Source organism: Taudactylus pleione, unplaced genomic scaffold (assembly GCF_031769625.1).
Source record: "Taudactylus pleione unplaced genomic scaffold, aTauple2 ptg000387l, whole genome shotgun sequence".
Taxonomy (NCBI): Eukaryota; Metazoa; Chordata; class Amphibia; order Anura; family Myobatrachidae; genus Taudactylus; species Taudactylus pleione.
In genome coordinates this window covers 1,615,191-1,630,890 of record NW_028284788.1, presented here as the reverse complement: position 1 = coordinate 1,630,890, position 15,700 = coordinate 1,615,191, and positions in this window count along the sequence as shown.

Below are 15,700 nucleotides of genomic sequence, written 5' to 3'. Positions count from 1 at the left end.
GGGATATATGATGTACTGTATGTACTGTATATTTTAAATTATAAATGTCTTCCTGCACTTCTGACGAGATTAATAATCTATGGATAAATTGTGGATTGCAATCTATCAGAGAAAACAATTATTTGTGTATGTATGTGCATGTGTGGGTTGTGTGCTTTGTGTTGTTATGTGTGGGGTATGGTGGAGCCTCACGGTAAGGCATCCATGATGTTGTAAAGAGATCTATTGTACCAAGTGGGAGTGTGTTTATAATAGAACAGATTTGGTAATACAGAGTACCTTGAAGCCAGGAGCCAGCATTTCTTAGAGCCTGCTGTTCAGGGTGACTTAATAATCCTTGCAGCATACTTACCTACCTTTAATAATCTCTTCCCGGGAGAAGCCCGGGTAAGAGAAGCAGCAGGGGGCCTATGGGGGCAGGGCCTAATGATTCAAGTCATTAAGCCCCGGCCCCTCGCAGCAAAACTGCCGCGATTGGGCAAAATTTACATAGGGGGTGGGGACAAATGCTGTGATTCATGCAGAATCACATCTTAAGCCCCGCCCCCTTCACGGAGACCCGTGATCGCCACGGGTATTCTCCTCATTCTGCCCACTTCACTAGGAAGTGGGCAGAATGCGGGAGAAATGCCTACCCTTCCGGAGGTGCGGGGGGTTACCCAAAAAATCGGGAGCCTCCCGCGAAAACCGGGAGGGTAGGCATGTATGCCTTGTAGTCCTGCAAAATACTCTTGTTGGAAAGAAAAACTGTTAAATATCTTGTGCAACCATTCAAAAATGAACACAAACATAATTTAATCACTCACTGTGAGGTGAGGATTACAATTAAATCAGCCATCACTGGATTGTCATTTGTACAAGTGGCATCCTGTGTACAAACAAAACAGATCAAACACAAAAACAAAAAAATGTGGGTTCTCTCTGCTTTTTTTAAATTGTGGGAATCATAATTGTAAACAGTTTGATCGAGCACCAAAGATATTTACCATAATTATAAGCAGACCTGTTTGTGCGCCAATGATAAGAGGTGGTTATTTTCCTTTTTTTCTTGCTTGTTCTGCCTGTTTGTACCTGCAGACAATTGCCAGTTTAATAAAACTAAAAGATATATAGACAACGCTGTAGAGTTAAAGATGTATAAATAATTTGAAATGTGCCCAAAATTTTTTTAAAAATAAACAATATTTATTTAGCATAACATAGTATTCTGACCATTGTGGTCCTAAAAAACATATAAACATACAACACATGTATAGATGAGCATGATCATCATAAAAATGTACAGATAATATGCAAATTTTTATAAAATATAGTATAAAATGAGATATCCACAGCAGAAAAAAATAATAAAGGAAATCCTTTGATTTTTGAAAGTTCCTTTGGATGATTGCACTAGGATCTTTAATCTAAAAAAATGTCAATATGAATATACGAATCCACAGTGTAAATAAATTGAAAACATTTGTTATAATTGAGATGTAGGTAACTCTGTTTAGACAATGTTCCAATTAAATGTAACAGTAAGAAACGGAATCTTTCTTCAGAAGAAATCCCAATAAGGAAGAAACGCTTTTGGAGTTTACACACACTACGCACAATACTCATTGGTATCTGAAGCCAACCTGAGCTTCTGCACTTCTCTTCCTCCCCGCCTAAGGACGGAGTACAAGAGCGGGAGTTCCGTTAATGACACCAGACCTTCCAGACAGTGTTCTGGCACTATATGGTCTCCCTGCAGCAAAATAGGGATGGAGACCGTCACCCGTACCGGATCCATCCAGCTATCACACTCCCCACTACAAGACAGAGACTGGGAGCAGAGACTCTGGTCAATTTCCAGGCAAACACTCTCCTGCAGGAGACAGCCAATTAAAAACAGGAGACTCATAAAGCTCTCTATTCCGGTGATTCCCTCCGTGGAAAGGAAAAAAGGTAAAAAATTTGTCTTTCTTCTTTTTTGTACTGACAGCCATGCTAACCACCATATACACCATATATTGACCTTCTGAAAATAATTACACCTTCAGCAAGTATACTACACGGCATTAGGGGCCTGATTCAGACCCACTCGCAAGCGCTGAGCGCTCACAAGCGGGTCGATGGTGCCTTAGTGCGCATGCGCACGACGGAGGGAGCTCAGTCGTGCGCATGCGCCAGACCCGAATAGCGAAAGGGGGGTGCTGTCGATGTTGATTGCCAGCACGCCCCCTTTGGTGGGCATGCCGGGGGCGTTGCTGCCCAGACAGAGGCGTTCCCATGGGAATGCCTACCATCTGGGGCCGGCCCCACTGACATCATTAGAGATGTCAGTGGGAGTGCTTTTGGCTCTGATAGAGCCAAAAACACTCCTGGGCTTGCGGTAGCGAGACCCTACCGCAGGGTCTCGTCGCAAGCCCGATGGTCGCGATGGTCTTGACCATCGCGACCATCTTTTTGGCAGCTCGCTTAAGCTATGGGTGGTCACCCACAGCTATGCGAACGGCCAGGAGGCCACTCCAATATAGGGCCTGATTCAGAGCGAGCGCTCTTGTCAGAGTGTCCGGCTCTGAATCAGGCCCTATATCTTTAATTGAGACTGGAATAATATAACCATTTTAGAAATATTCCGTTTCTTACTGTTACATTTATTTGGAACATTGTGTCTAAACGGAGTTACCTACATCTCAATTACATCAAATGTTTACAATTTTTTTACACTGTGGATTCGTATATTCATATTGACATTTTTTTGGATTAAAGATCCTGGTGCAATTATCCAAAGGAACTTTCAAAAATCAAAGGATTTCAATTATTATTTTTTTCTGCTGTGGACAGGGCCGGACTGGGACTAAAAATAGGCCCTGGCATTTACAGCACACAGGCCCACCTCCCGTCAATACCTGGCTTCAGGCACAGACTCCTCCCCTTACTATTTCTGACTCCTCCCACTTTAGTCTATACAAATATAATCTTAGAACAACAAAAAGTGTACATCATTCTCTGTATTAAAATACTCACACTACAGAGCTCATCCTGTAGGGGATTGATACATGTGCTATAATCAGACATTTGGTATTTGGTTGGTTCTGTTAGGTAAACCTGCCACTACAATGGTCAAGGTCACACACACAAAGGAAAGGCACCAACTGACCAAGCCCTAGCTTAGAAATTGTTGAGGATTAGATAGTGTTCACTGTAGGATTTTTTTAGGGCATGGGTGCTGAACGTAGAGGAGGACACATCTGTGCACACCAAATGAGAGCTGTCACCACATTGTTGTGCCATGTGTACATAAAGAGCATTGGAGCCCCCATCCACAACCAAAGAAGGGAGAGCGTGCGCCGTAGGCGTGCGCTGAAAAAAAGCATGTGGTCTCGCTGGGAAGGGGCATGACCACACAATAGTACCCCAAATACAAATTATGCCATACAGTAGTAATGCCTCTAATTCACGTTATGCAACGCAGTAATGCCCCTGAGAAGACATCATACCAAAAAGCATGTGGTCTCGCTGGGAAGGAGCACGACCACACAATAGTACCCCGAATGCAAATTATGGCATTTGCCAGAAGTGCCCGATGGCCAGTCTGGCCCTGGCTGTGGATATCTCATGTTACACTATATATTTTATAAATATTTGCATATTATCTGTACATTTTTATGATGATCATGCTTATATTTACATGTGTTGTATGTTTATATATATTTTTTAGGACCACAGGGGTTAGAATACTATGTTATGCTAAATAAATATTGTTTATTTAATTTTTTTACATTTTTGGTCACATTTCAAATAATTTATACATCTTTATCTCTACAGTGCTGTCTATAGATCTTTTAGTTTATTGTTTTCTTTTGGCTTGCTACCACGCTAGACAGCTGTGTGAGGTTAATTAACCCTATTGACTCTGTTCAGCGCCAGTGGCTATTATTTTGTTAATATCAATTGCCAGTTTAAACCTAATACATTGGGAGCAAAAATTCTATTTTTATCATCAAATAAGAAATAACATATTATTATTAATATATATGAACTCGCAAAATGTTACTCAAAATTATATACCATTGGATCATTAGAAAAATTTCATTTGAATAAGAACATTACCCACAAGAAGTGGTAAGGTAAAGTGTATTTATATAATCAAACAAATTCTCATAAAACAGTATAAATTAAATGCAATCAGTGATGAGAGAGAGAAAAAGTGAGAGAGAGAGATGATTGCTAAGAAAGAATGGTGGGAGATGGGTTTGTATGTTCTGTGTGGGGGGATGTTAGACCGCATGTTCCCTTGTTTACAGGCCTCATGTTGGCAGCAATTTTGACTACAGAATGCATCCAGTAATTCCTACTACTATTATAAATATGTAAACTGAATATTGTATGCCAATTGCTAATACATCAGGCAAACACTGCACCATATAATATTCCAACATGCATAACACAAGCTGATTCCAATGTCCAACAATATCATCCAAACACAGACCTCACAATCTCTCCAGAACACATCCAGCATACACTAGGCCGTGGGGGGAGGGCAGAAGCACATGGACTTCCTTTTGTTTAAAGGCCTCAACTCCCATAAGGCCAGATCTCTTTAAATCATTTATCCATCAATGATCATAATTATAATAACTATCACAAACCTATTTGAACTATACAATTGATTATAACTAAAATGATAGTATATAACTTCACAAAATAAGTTGTCTATAGCCTGATAACCTCTAATAATCTTTAACCTACTTCACTAATACTTATATAACTAGAAATGATGAGACCAGACACAGAAATTGCTATTTAAATAAGGTCACAACTTTTATTAATTTTAATCTAATCAAATTTTAATTAGAAAAAAGAAGGTGGCCAAAGAAAGCATTGCTAATCTCAGCTCTAGCCCAAACATTCCTCACTATCAAATGGGGAGCGGCTGTACGCCCCCCAATGCAAACTGAGCCGCAGAGGCCTAAACTCCCCCCTCTATTGGCTTAGCACTGCTGGGGCCCAACCTTAATGAAGAAGCCCAGGTCCCCCCATTGGGCAGAGACAGCTCGCCCTGCAAAAGGGAAGGTGCCCCCAACATCTACCACTTGCATCCACTCAGAGCCGTAACTAGACTTTTTGGTGCCCTGTGCCAGAAAGAGCATTGGCGCCCCCCTCATTTTTCAAAGGGACATAATGCACCCAAAAAAGGGCCATGGTGTCATGGGGAAGGCACAAATCACAAGAGAAAAGAAATTCCTTAAGTGGGGCACTCACGGATCAGAATTTATTGCATCTGCATAAAGAAAATATATGACTGACAAGGGAAACCATAGAATGCACAGAATGAAAAATATAAAATTTTACTTTTATTATGTTATTATAAAATATCGCGAAAATATAAGGAAATAATAATGAAAAATTAAAATAGTGGGACCACTGTTAATTATACGCTAATATCCTTTAATGTATAATTCTCCTTATATAGCATAATAGCTGAAATGAGGTTATTATATTAGGGTGTCTGTATACTGAGGGACAAACACCAACTATTTAAATTGTCTAAAATTAATATATCTCACAAGGATATTGAATTCAAAGACAAATAGTCAATCCCTGCCAGTGTGGTACCTATGATTGACAAAACAGGGTAAGTATGTCCTATGAGGTCTATTAATACAAAAAATGAATGTCACATATATAATTATGTCCCTGATAGAATGTACATTATCTCCTTATTACTCCATCTCAAAGTCACTACAATATTGTGACATAAAATTGAGGAGAACATCAGAGATTGTCATAAGCTGTGACAAAGAAATAGTCAAAAGGTGTTTAAAGTGTCACTGTCCAGAAAAGGAGAAATTACTATATATATGGATACGGACAAAATATAGTTTTAAACAGTAGTAAATTTGCCCGTATCTACTTGGTAGAGTGCTTGTAATATAATATAGTAAATGTATCAGTTCTTTTTAAATCCCAAATGATAGGAATTAGCCTTAATCGGCTGTCCATTCATATGTATCAAATCAATATTGTTACAAAATGTCTCCAGATCTCCTCCAATATATTAACCCCTGTTATCTTCAGGGTTAGGAGCTGTTTAGAGCGTACAATTGGTAATGCCACTTTTGCTCCTTTATCTTTCATGGGGAAGGGCCAGGGAAGAGATAGGGGAGGGCAGGAGATGCTGGGGATGAAATAAGAGGAAGCTACAAGCAAGAATGATAATAAACAGAAATCTGACAGGCCCAAACAGCGCCCCCTGACCTGTGGTGCCCTGTGTGATGGCACCGGCCGCACTACCCTAGCTACGGCCCTGCGTCCACTATTGGCCGCTGAGAAGCAATGCTTTCCCACCTTGCTGATGCTTGATATAATTTTTATTGATTATTATACAGAAGACAGACATAATCCATTTGAATCAAACAACAATACAACAACTAAATTAAATAAAAAATGGGTGGGTGGGCGTGGAATCCTGGAGCAGAGAGGAAGTCTTTAGCTTCAACTTGACCCTATATAAATTCTAAAGACCCACCCTACTTAAGCTCTGATAGGCTAAAAACACAGGCCCTACTGACATGCCAATCAACAGCTATGTAACCTGGTTTTAACTACTATCGGCTCCAAGCCTGTACACTTATGTAGCTTTAGGCTTATGCAGCCTTCAGTTATCTTTATCATTATGTGACTAGTAATTCACAACTCTTAAGGAACTACCATTACTAGCTGATTTCAAACTGAAATATACACATTCCATAGACTACAATATTTCAACCAGACCCCATTATATAATATTTCAGAAAGTATAAACGATCAGTGTCATAGGCAAACGCAGGGGGGGTTTCCGGTTGCCTGGAAACCCCCTCCCCAGCCCACATTAGAAATAGTAACATAAAATGTTACTAGTGCTGCATGTTCTTCTCACTATCACAAATGAAATAGTTAGCACCACCTGTTGATCTTTTAACATATGTCAGCCAGTAATAAATACACCTGTGCACCAATTAGATCTGGAAAACATGCACTGTTAGGGGTACACTGCTATGTATAGACCATCAATAGGCTTAATTATTAATACCATATAATAATACACTATCCAGTGCATGATGAGACCAATAAGTACATATACTGAATGTCCAGGGCAGTGCTAGGTTCTTCTGCTGCTCCTCCAGACTCCTGGACTTGCCCCCATGCTCTGAAATGGTGCCCACATCTGAAATAAAAACACTCAGCTCAGGCAGATACTGCTGCATCTAATGGCTTACTGTGATCGCTGGTCCTGTATATGCTGCAATTATGACACACAATACACTTTGTATGTCGCATATTAAAGCTGGATAAGTGTTAATTATGCCCTATTCATGGACTGGCCATACGCACTCTAAAATCCAGCATTTGGAAACCCCCCTCTAGGAATCTTGCGTTTGCCACTGAGTGTATAGTACTTATGAGCTTATTGACCACTACCGAATAGTACAAAAACTTCATTACGAATTCCTTTATCACCAGCTGACATCAGACTGAAATGTATATTCTACAGCAAACAGTTCCATCCCAACTCTAACTTCACCATATTATATCTAAACCACAAGAAAATAACATGACTTCCGATGGGCGGGCCAACCTACATGGCTGCTTTTTAGTTGACCTCCGGCTACTGGTTCCTTTGGTGACATTATCTGCCCTGCTTTGGGGATCAAGGGGCTTTACACTTACACCACTTGTTTACCGGAGTGGAGAGGGTGAGACTGATAGGTCTCTTACCCTCCTCTGACGCTAAACCACCGGATCCCGACCACTCCCACACTGCCTCAGGGATGGACTCGCTGAGACGTGCTGAACAGCGCATGAAGAGGCTCCCTCCCCCAAGCTGGCTGGCAGAGACTGACTGTGCTACCCCCAAAAATAACCCTCCACTGCCAGAATCTGGCTGGCACAATGCTGCCTCCATGTCGGACGAGCCAGGAAGCGCTGAGCGGCGTGTGAGGGCGGGAGTCTCCCCCCCTCCACCGCTCTGATTGCAGTAGGCTGTCTGCGTTACCCTGATCACCACTTTCCCTGATAAAGGGTACTTCTGGATTGCCAGCCTGTCGGCTCTGAAGATCCTGCTTTTGTGTTAGGTCACTTCCCTGGACACTGAGAACAGGACTGGGCTTTCTGATGTAGGAGACACTTCTAATGCTGAGAGATCCTAGGATTACAGGCAAGCTTACTCACAGTATACAGTGAGTTCTATATTATATGTAACTCTCATCCATCAGTTTTAATATATAAAGCTGTTGGATACTGGTGTATGTCACACTGGGAGATACACCCATCTCTTGCCATAAAGTACATATAGCAACAGTTACTAATATTCTCTCTCTTGAACAAGAGTTGTCTATTCGAGTTGTCTGCTTTTCTCTGATCTGATTAGTTGACTGTTGTCTCCATCTATTGGCAAATTTTCATTACTACAGCTATATTCATCATTATACTGATTTGTGTCTTACCATCTCCTTTACATATTTTTGTTGTCTAACCTTATGACAATGAATATCAAGAAATTTGTTAAAAAAACACCTAAACCTCCTCGAAATCCACAGACGACCAGATCTAAGTCGACAGCCTCAGCTTCTGATAGCTCTCTATCCCCACTGTCACCTGAAAAAGATGACTCTATGGATACGCTATTTGATGCCAATAAACATAGGCCCTCATTCAGAGCCGTACGCTCTGAGCAGAGCGCACGCTCTGAATGAGGGCCGGCCTCCATGAAAATGGAGCGTCCTTCTGGACGCTCGTATAGCTGTGGGTCACCACCCACAGGCTATACGAGCGTGCATTTTGATGGCCGCGATGGTCGAGACCATCGCGACCATCGAAATTGCGAGCCGGAGCCTGCGGTTGAGGTTTTCAACCGCAAGCTCCGGAGTGATTTTGGCTCTATCAGAGCCAAAATCACTCCCACTGACATCACTAGTGATGTCAGTGGGCCGGCTTCTGACGGGAGGCGTTCCCGTGGGAACGCCCCCGTCAGGGAGCCACGCCCCCGGCACGCCTACCAAAGGGGGCGTGCTGTCAATCAACATCGACAGCACACCCCCTTTGATCAGACACAACGAGCGAAGGACTTTCCTTCGCTCGTCGCGTCTGGCGCATGCGCACGACGGAGCTCCCTCCGTCGTGCGCATGCTCAGTCCATAACATCGACCCACTTGCGAGCGGACAGCCGCTCGCGAGTGGGTCTGAATCAGGCCCATAGTCTTTTATCTATAGAAAGAGCTAAAGAAATCTCTAATATCATCTCACCTCTTCTAGACATAAAGTTGGCCCCACTCACGGAAGCCATTAATGCAGATACAGCCCAATTATCCCAACACACCAAGAGATTAACTGAGGCTGGGGATCATATCTTGGAGTTAGAGGATGATCTTCATGAAGCCAAATCATTGATACACTCTCATGATTCAACTATTGCAGTGCTAAATGATAAGGTTGAAGATCTTAAAAATCGAAACAGGCAAAACAATGTTTCTGATCAGTTTCCCTGAGTCGGTAAAACCTAGAGATCCCTATACAGCGGTTTCTACCTGGATCCCTGAGACTTTGTGAAATCTAAATCTACATCCTTGATGGTTGAGAGAGCACATTGTGTAGGCGCTGACCGACAGCAGACACAACAGCATCCATGCCCAGTCATTTTCAAATTATTGAATGATCTTGATAAAATGCGAATTCTAGAAGTGTATCATAAATCCAACAATCTAGTCTATGAAGGATCTAAACTACTTTGTTTTGCTCTCCTCTTTCCTGTGAAGTTGCATATTATACACCATGGTAAACCTTACTATCTTGACTCACCAAATGCTGCACAAAACATCGTCAACTCCATGGACTCTCCCCTTCTTCAAGTCTCCGGGGATGCTAATGGGTGATTACTTCAGGATAATAATAAGTATCATATTGCTGCATTCTTATTGTACAGATAATCTTTCTAGATATTTTATAATGAAAATGTTTGAAATAACTCTTTCATTTTGGATACTCTTTTCTTAGATATTCTGTTTCTATTGTGTGGCGGGGAGCTCTGCTGCCAACTTTCTCAAATGTTTTTATTATTTTATATTACTCGTATATTTTTTTTCTTTTGTTAATTCTTATCTTGCTGAGTTCCAATGGTTACAAAGGCGTTTTTTTCAATTATCTACTTGGGTTCAGTTAAAATATTTAATAATTGACAGACTGTATACCTGCTGTATATTTTCTGTTATTGAAAATGTCAGGTTCTCTTTAATTTTTTACAGTGATATGTTATTCTATTGTTTTTATTTTATTTTTATTTTCCCTGGTTTGCTTGCTGGGATGGGCTGGGGAGACTTTTTAGATGGCTTCTCATTGTATATTTTCCTGATGTTTGAATAGGTTGATAACCAGTTCACAGATGCCCACTCCACTAGTCGAAAAAGATCTCACACTACTATCTTGGAATGTAGAGGGATGTAACACCCTGATTAAAAGTAGGAAGGTACTGTGCCATCTTAAAAAATACCAACCCGACATAGTTTTCTTGCAGGAAACGCACTGAAGATGTACTGATCCAAACACTTTAAAAGATACATGCTGAGAGAATATAGAGGTGCATCTTATACAACTAAGACATGGGGTGTACTCATATTATTTAGCAACTCTCTCACTTATACGATTACAGAGGAAACGGTAGACCCAGAAGGGAGATACTTGTTATTGAAAGTAATAATCAATGAGGAAACTTTTACCCTGGCTAATATTTATGCTCCCCCAGGCCCCAATGTGGAATTCTTTTCCAACTTATATACAACCATATTACCTTGGGTGGAAGGCCCCCTGATTCTGGGAGGTGACCTTAATGTGGTTTTGGATCCCTCACTAGATGTCTCGGGTGGCCCTAGACATGAGGGAAGAAGCCATTCAGCCCCCTCCACCACCAATTTGTTAATAGATTCTCTGGGTTTGATTGATCCTTGGAGACATCTTCACCCAGTTTCCAGGGAACATTTGTTCTTTTCACATCCCCATAAAAGTTTTTCTAGATTGGATTATTGGCTGACATCACACACTCTATTGCACAGAGTTATAGACACAACTCTTGAAAACATACTTAACTCTGATCACGCACCCATAAAACTACATATACAGTTAGATGTCCCGAAAGTATCATCTTATAATTGGCGCTTTCCTCACTACCTGGCCTCCTTAGTGGATTTTCAAAACTATCTACAGCAGACTTTTCTCAATTACACTGCTGATAACCGTGAACACATAGCGGATATTAATCTCTTTTGGCAGGCATCAAAACCAGTTTTGAGGAGTCACTTGATTTCATATGTTGCGTCTAAAAAGAAACAAATACAGAGGAGATTTTCTCAAGCTTCCAAAGTAGTCTCTGCTAAATACTCTGCCCTATTGATGGACCCCTCAGAAGTGAACAGATTGTCCTACAAAGATGATAAAGTGGTCTATGACACTTTATGTGAGGAACAGGCCAGACTAGATCTAACATACCATATCATAATAATAAATATTTTAGATGGGGCAATCGCCCTTGCAAACTGTTAGCTAACCTAGTGAGATCCTCGAATGCGCCTAAACATATCCCTTCCATTCAAACAGATTTTATGCACACTTAGCTCTAAACCAGACCAGATTAGTGAGACATTTAATTATTTTGAGTCTTTTTATAGAATCTCCAGACCATTCATACCTGGGTACTGAATTCCTGGAAAGGGCTGGATTGTCAAAATTAACAGAGGAGGACAGAGAAATTTAAACAGCCCCAATTACGGAGCAAGAAATTGCTACAATTAAAAAAAAATTTCCTACAAGAAAGACACCAGGTCCAGATAACCTATCTGCAGCCTATTATAAACTCCTTTCTTCACAAATTCCTCCTCACCTCTCCAGTCTATTTAACATTATTATTCAAGGGGGACAGGCTCCACTGGATTTCAATATTGCACAGGTTATTTTAATTCCAAAACCAAATAAGGATCCCACACTAGTTTCTTCATAGAGACCAATTTCTTTACTAAACCAAGACATAAAAATATTTACCAAACTACTGGCTGTAAGACTACAGCAGATATTTCCTAAAATACTACACCCTGCTCAGACAGGCTTCCCAAAAATCCATACTCGATACATAACATTAGAACTCTTATTGCAGCTATGATTAAAACACATCAAGGGCGGGAGAAAGGCAATATAGTGATTAGCTGTGTTCGCAGACAAAGCTTTCGACAGTGTACTGGGCACACTTAAACAGGATATTTTACTTTCAACACTTTGGCCCCGAATTTACCCATGTCTTTAATATCCTATATCACACACCAAGAGCTTTTCTGACCGTCAACACTCTTAACACCAAACCCTTTTCTCTTTCTGTGGTACGAGACAGGGCTGCCTGCTCTCTCCGCTACTATTTAATCTGGCTCTAGAACCCCTCATGTTATTTTTTTTTAATGAAACTAGATGGAAAGGTATTAATTTGGCACAAAAGGAGATCAAATGTTCCGCATTCGCGGATGATCTATTATTATATTTTGCAGATCCTAAATTAATAATGCCATATTTGATAGAATTACTTAATTCTTTTTAATTGATTTCGGGATTTAAAATCAATTGCACCAAAACTGTAGCCTTGGCCTTTTTTCCTGAGGCCAAATCGGGTTGGGGAGATCAATTTCCATTTAAATGGGCCACTGAGAAATGCATCACCTATTTGGGAGTTAAGAAACTGTCACACCCCAGCAAACTATGTGACGCCAACCTTTCTCCCCTTATGTCACAGACTTTCTTAGATTTTAATAGGTGGTCACATCTTCCTCTATCTTATTTAGGCAGATGCCATCTCTACAAAATGATCTGTTTTCCTAGATTTCTTTATCTCTTACAAATGCTCCCAATAATACCATCTAAAACAGATTTAGCAATACTAAATAAAGCATTAACAAAATTTATATGGGCAGGTAAATGCCCTAGACTATCTTCGTTTAAACTACAGCAAAAGCAAGATATGGGAGGTGTTAATTTGCCGTGCTTACGTACCTATGCTCTAGCTGCAAACTACAGAGTGGCACTTGATTGGATCGGAGGCTCTGATGTCTATATGAAAAGGCAGGTAGAACAGGCAATTATCCCTAACTGCAATTTAACGACGAGACCCCCTTCACTATTGCACTATCATTATCTTTCCCAGCTTCGATAAAAAAGAATATCCTGTTACAATCTACGTGTCTGGCTTGGAGATTAATTAGATCCAATCTGAAAGTATCAAAAATGCACTCACTGGGCCTGATTCAGACCCGCTCGCAAGCGCTATGCGCTCGCAAGCAGGTCGATGGTGGGGCACTGCGCAAGCCCCGGCGTGTACGCAAGCCCCGGAGCAAGTGAGAAATTCACTCGCTCTGGGGCTCGCTACAAACAAAGGAACGCCTGCCATTTGAGGGCGGCCCTACTGACATCACTAGTGATGTCAGTAGTGAGCTTCCTGTTCTATTAGAGCATGAAGCTCACTGGGGCTTGCGGGAATGAGACCCTACCACAAGGGTCTCGTCACAAGCCCGATGGTCACGATGGTCGTGACCATTGCGACCATCACCTGGCTGCTCGCAAAAGCTGCGGGTGGTCACCCACAGTTATGCGAGCGGCCAGGAGGCTGGATTAAAAATAAAAAGCGGCCGCCCTGATTCAGAGCGAGCGCTCACTTTTTGCGAGCGGCTCTGAATCAGGGCCACTATTTTTACCGTTATGGGGCAACCCGAAGTTCATTCCAAATGAAACTTCTTAAATTTTCAAGGTGTGGCATAATGCAGATTTATGATATATATATAAATTTTTAAATATTGATAATTTGTCACCTATTTCTTGTTTACAATTATAGGATAAATTTCCCCTTCTTTCCATACCACTTTTTCCCTTTTTACAAGCGGTGAGCTATGCTCAAAAAATACTTCAAGGTTCAAAGTTAGATCAGCTCTGCTCTCTGGACAGAATATTACTTTTTAAACCTAAGCATCCTCTTTCTACTTCATCTATCTAAGCATATGCCCGCCCTATCCTTGATATAGAAACTAGGGATATGCAGGTTCGGTTTTATGAAATCCGAACCGATCCGAGCTGGGAACCAAGGCCCTCATTCAGAGGCGGTCGGAGGATGCAAGCGGTCGCTCAGAAACTGGGCGGCCGCTTGCATCCTGACCAGCCACCTCTGTTTCGGTCATTAGGCTGTGAGTTTACACCCACAGCTCTAACGACTGCTAGGGTGATGGTCGCGATGGTCATAGATCATCGCGACCATCGGGGCTTACGCCGAGACCCTAGGGTAGGGTCTCACTTGTCGTAAGCCCCGGAGAGCTTTTGGCTCTGTCAGAGCCGGAAGCTCTCCACTGACATCACTAGTGATGTCAGTGGGGCCTCCCCCAAACGGCTGCCACCCCCCGGCCCGCCTTCCAAATGGGGCGAGCTGTCAATCAACATCGACAGCTCGCCCCCTTTGGAAAGAGACCCGCTACGACCGGCGCTGTCGGTCGTAGCGGGTCTCACGCATGCGCACGAAGGAGCCGTGTGGCCGCCTCTGAATGAAGCCCCAAGTCTGGCTCGGGTTTTCCCACCTGACTCGGATCTGAAATCGAGGCAAAACATCATCATTCCACTGTCAGATCTCGTGAGTTTTGGATTCTATAAAAGGTCCCCATGTAGGCGCCATTTTTCACTCTGGCTGTGGACAGTGAAGAGGGAGGGTGGGAGTTAGGGTTGGCTGGGCTGTGTTGTGCTGCTGTTGTCCATAGTGGCTGTGTTTCACTCCAAAGTCCATAGGGGCTGGCTGGGCTGTGTTGTGCTGCTGTTGTCCATAGGGGCTGTGTCCACTCCAAAGTCCATAGGGGCTGGCTGGGCTGTGTTGTGCTGCTGTTGTCCATAGGGGCTGGCTTCGTTGTGTTGTGCAGTCAGTTGCCCAATATAATCAGTAATGATAACTATGTGGATCCTCCTCCAATATCTGAATGTCACGTATCTTGTGTTACAGACCGCAAGATCCAGTAATTATCAAGAAAAAAATCTTTACTCATTTACTTGTTAATAAAGCAAACAAAACATATACATTGGGGATGAGCGGGTTCGAACTTCTGAAATCCGAGCCCCCCCGATCCGAGCCGGGAACCGAGTCAGGGTTGGGTTGTCCCGCCTGACTCGGACCTGAAATTGAGGCAAAACATCATCATCCTGCTGTCGGATCTCGCGGGTTTTGGATTCTATAAAAGGTCCCCGTGGCGGCGCCATTTTTCACTCCGGCTGTGGACAGTGAAGAGGGAGGGTAGGAGTTTTGCTGCTGTTGTCCATAGGGGCTGTGTCTACTCCAAAGTCCATAGGGGCTGGCTGGGCTGTGTTGTGCTGCTGTCATAGGGGCTGGCTGGGCTGTGTTGTGCTGCTGTTGTCCATAGGCGCTGTGTCCACTCCAAAGTCCATAGGGGCTGGCTGGGCTGTGTTGTGCAGTGTCCCAAAAAGGCTGTAGTCCTAAAGGGGTGCTGTAGTGTTGCAGGGGGCGATCTGTCCATCAGGGGTGCTCCCCACAAGTGCAGAAAAAACAATTCTTTTTTTCTGTGTTTGTGAATTGTGTATGCTGTAGCCGCATGTGCATCAACAAAGTAGCAGCACCAAGCGTGTACCTGTGTCATAAGTAAAGGGTCGACTGGCTCATCTGTTGAAGTGTGGTGTA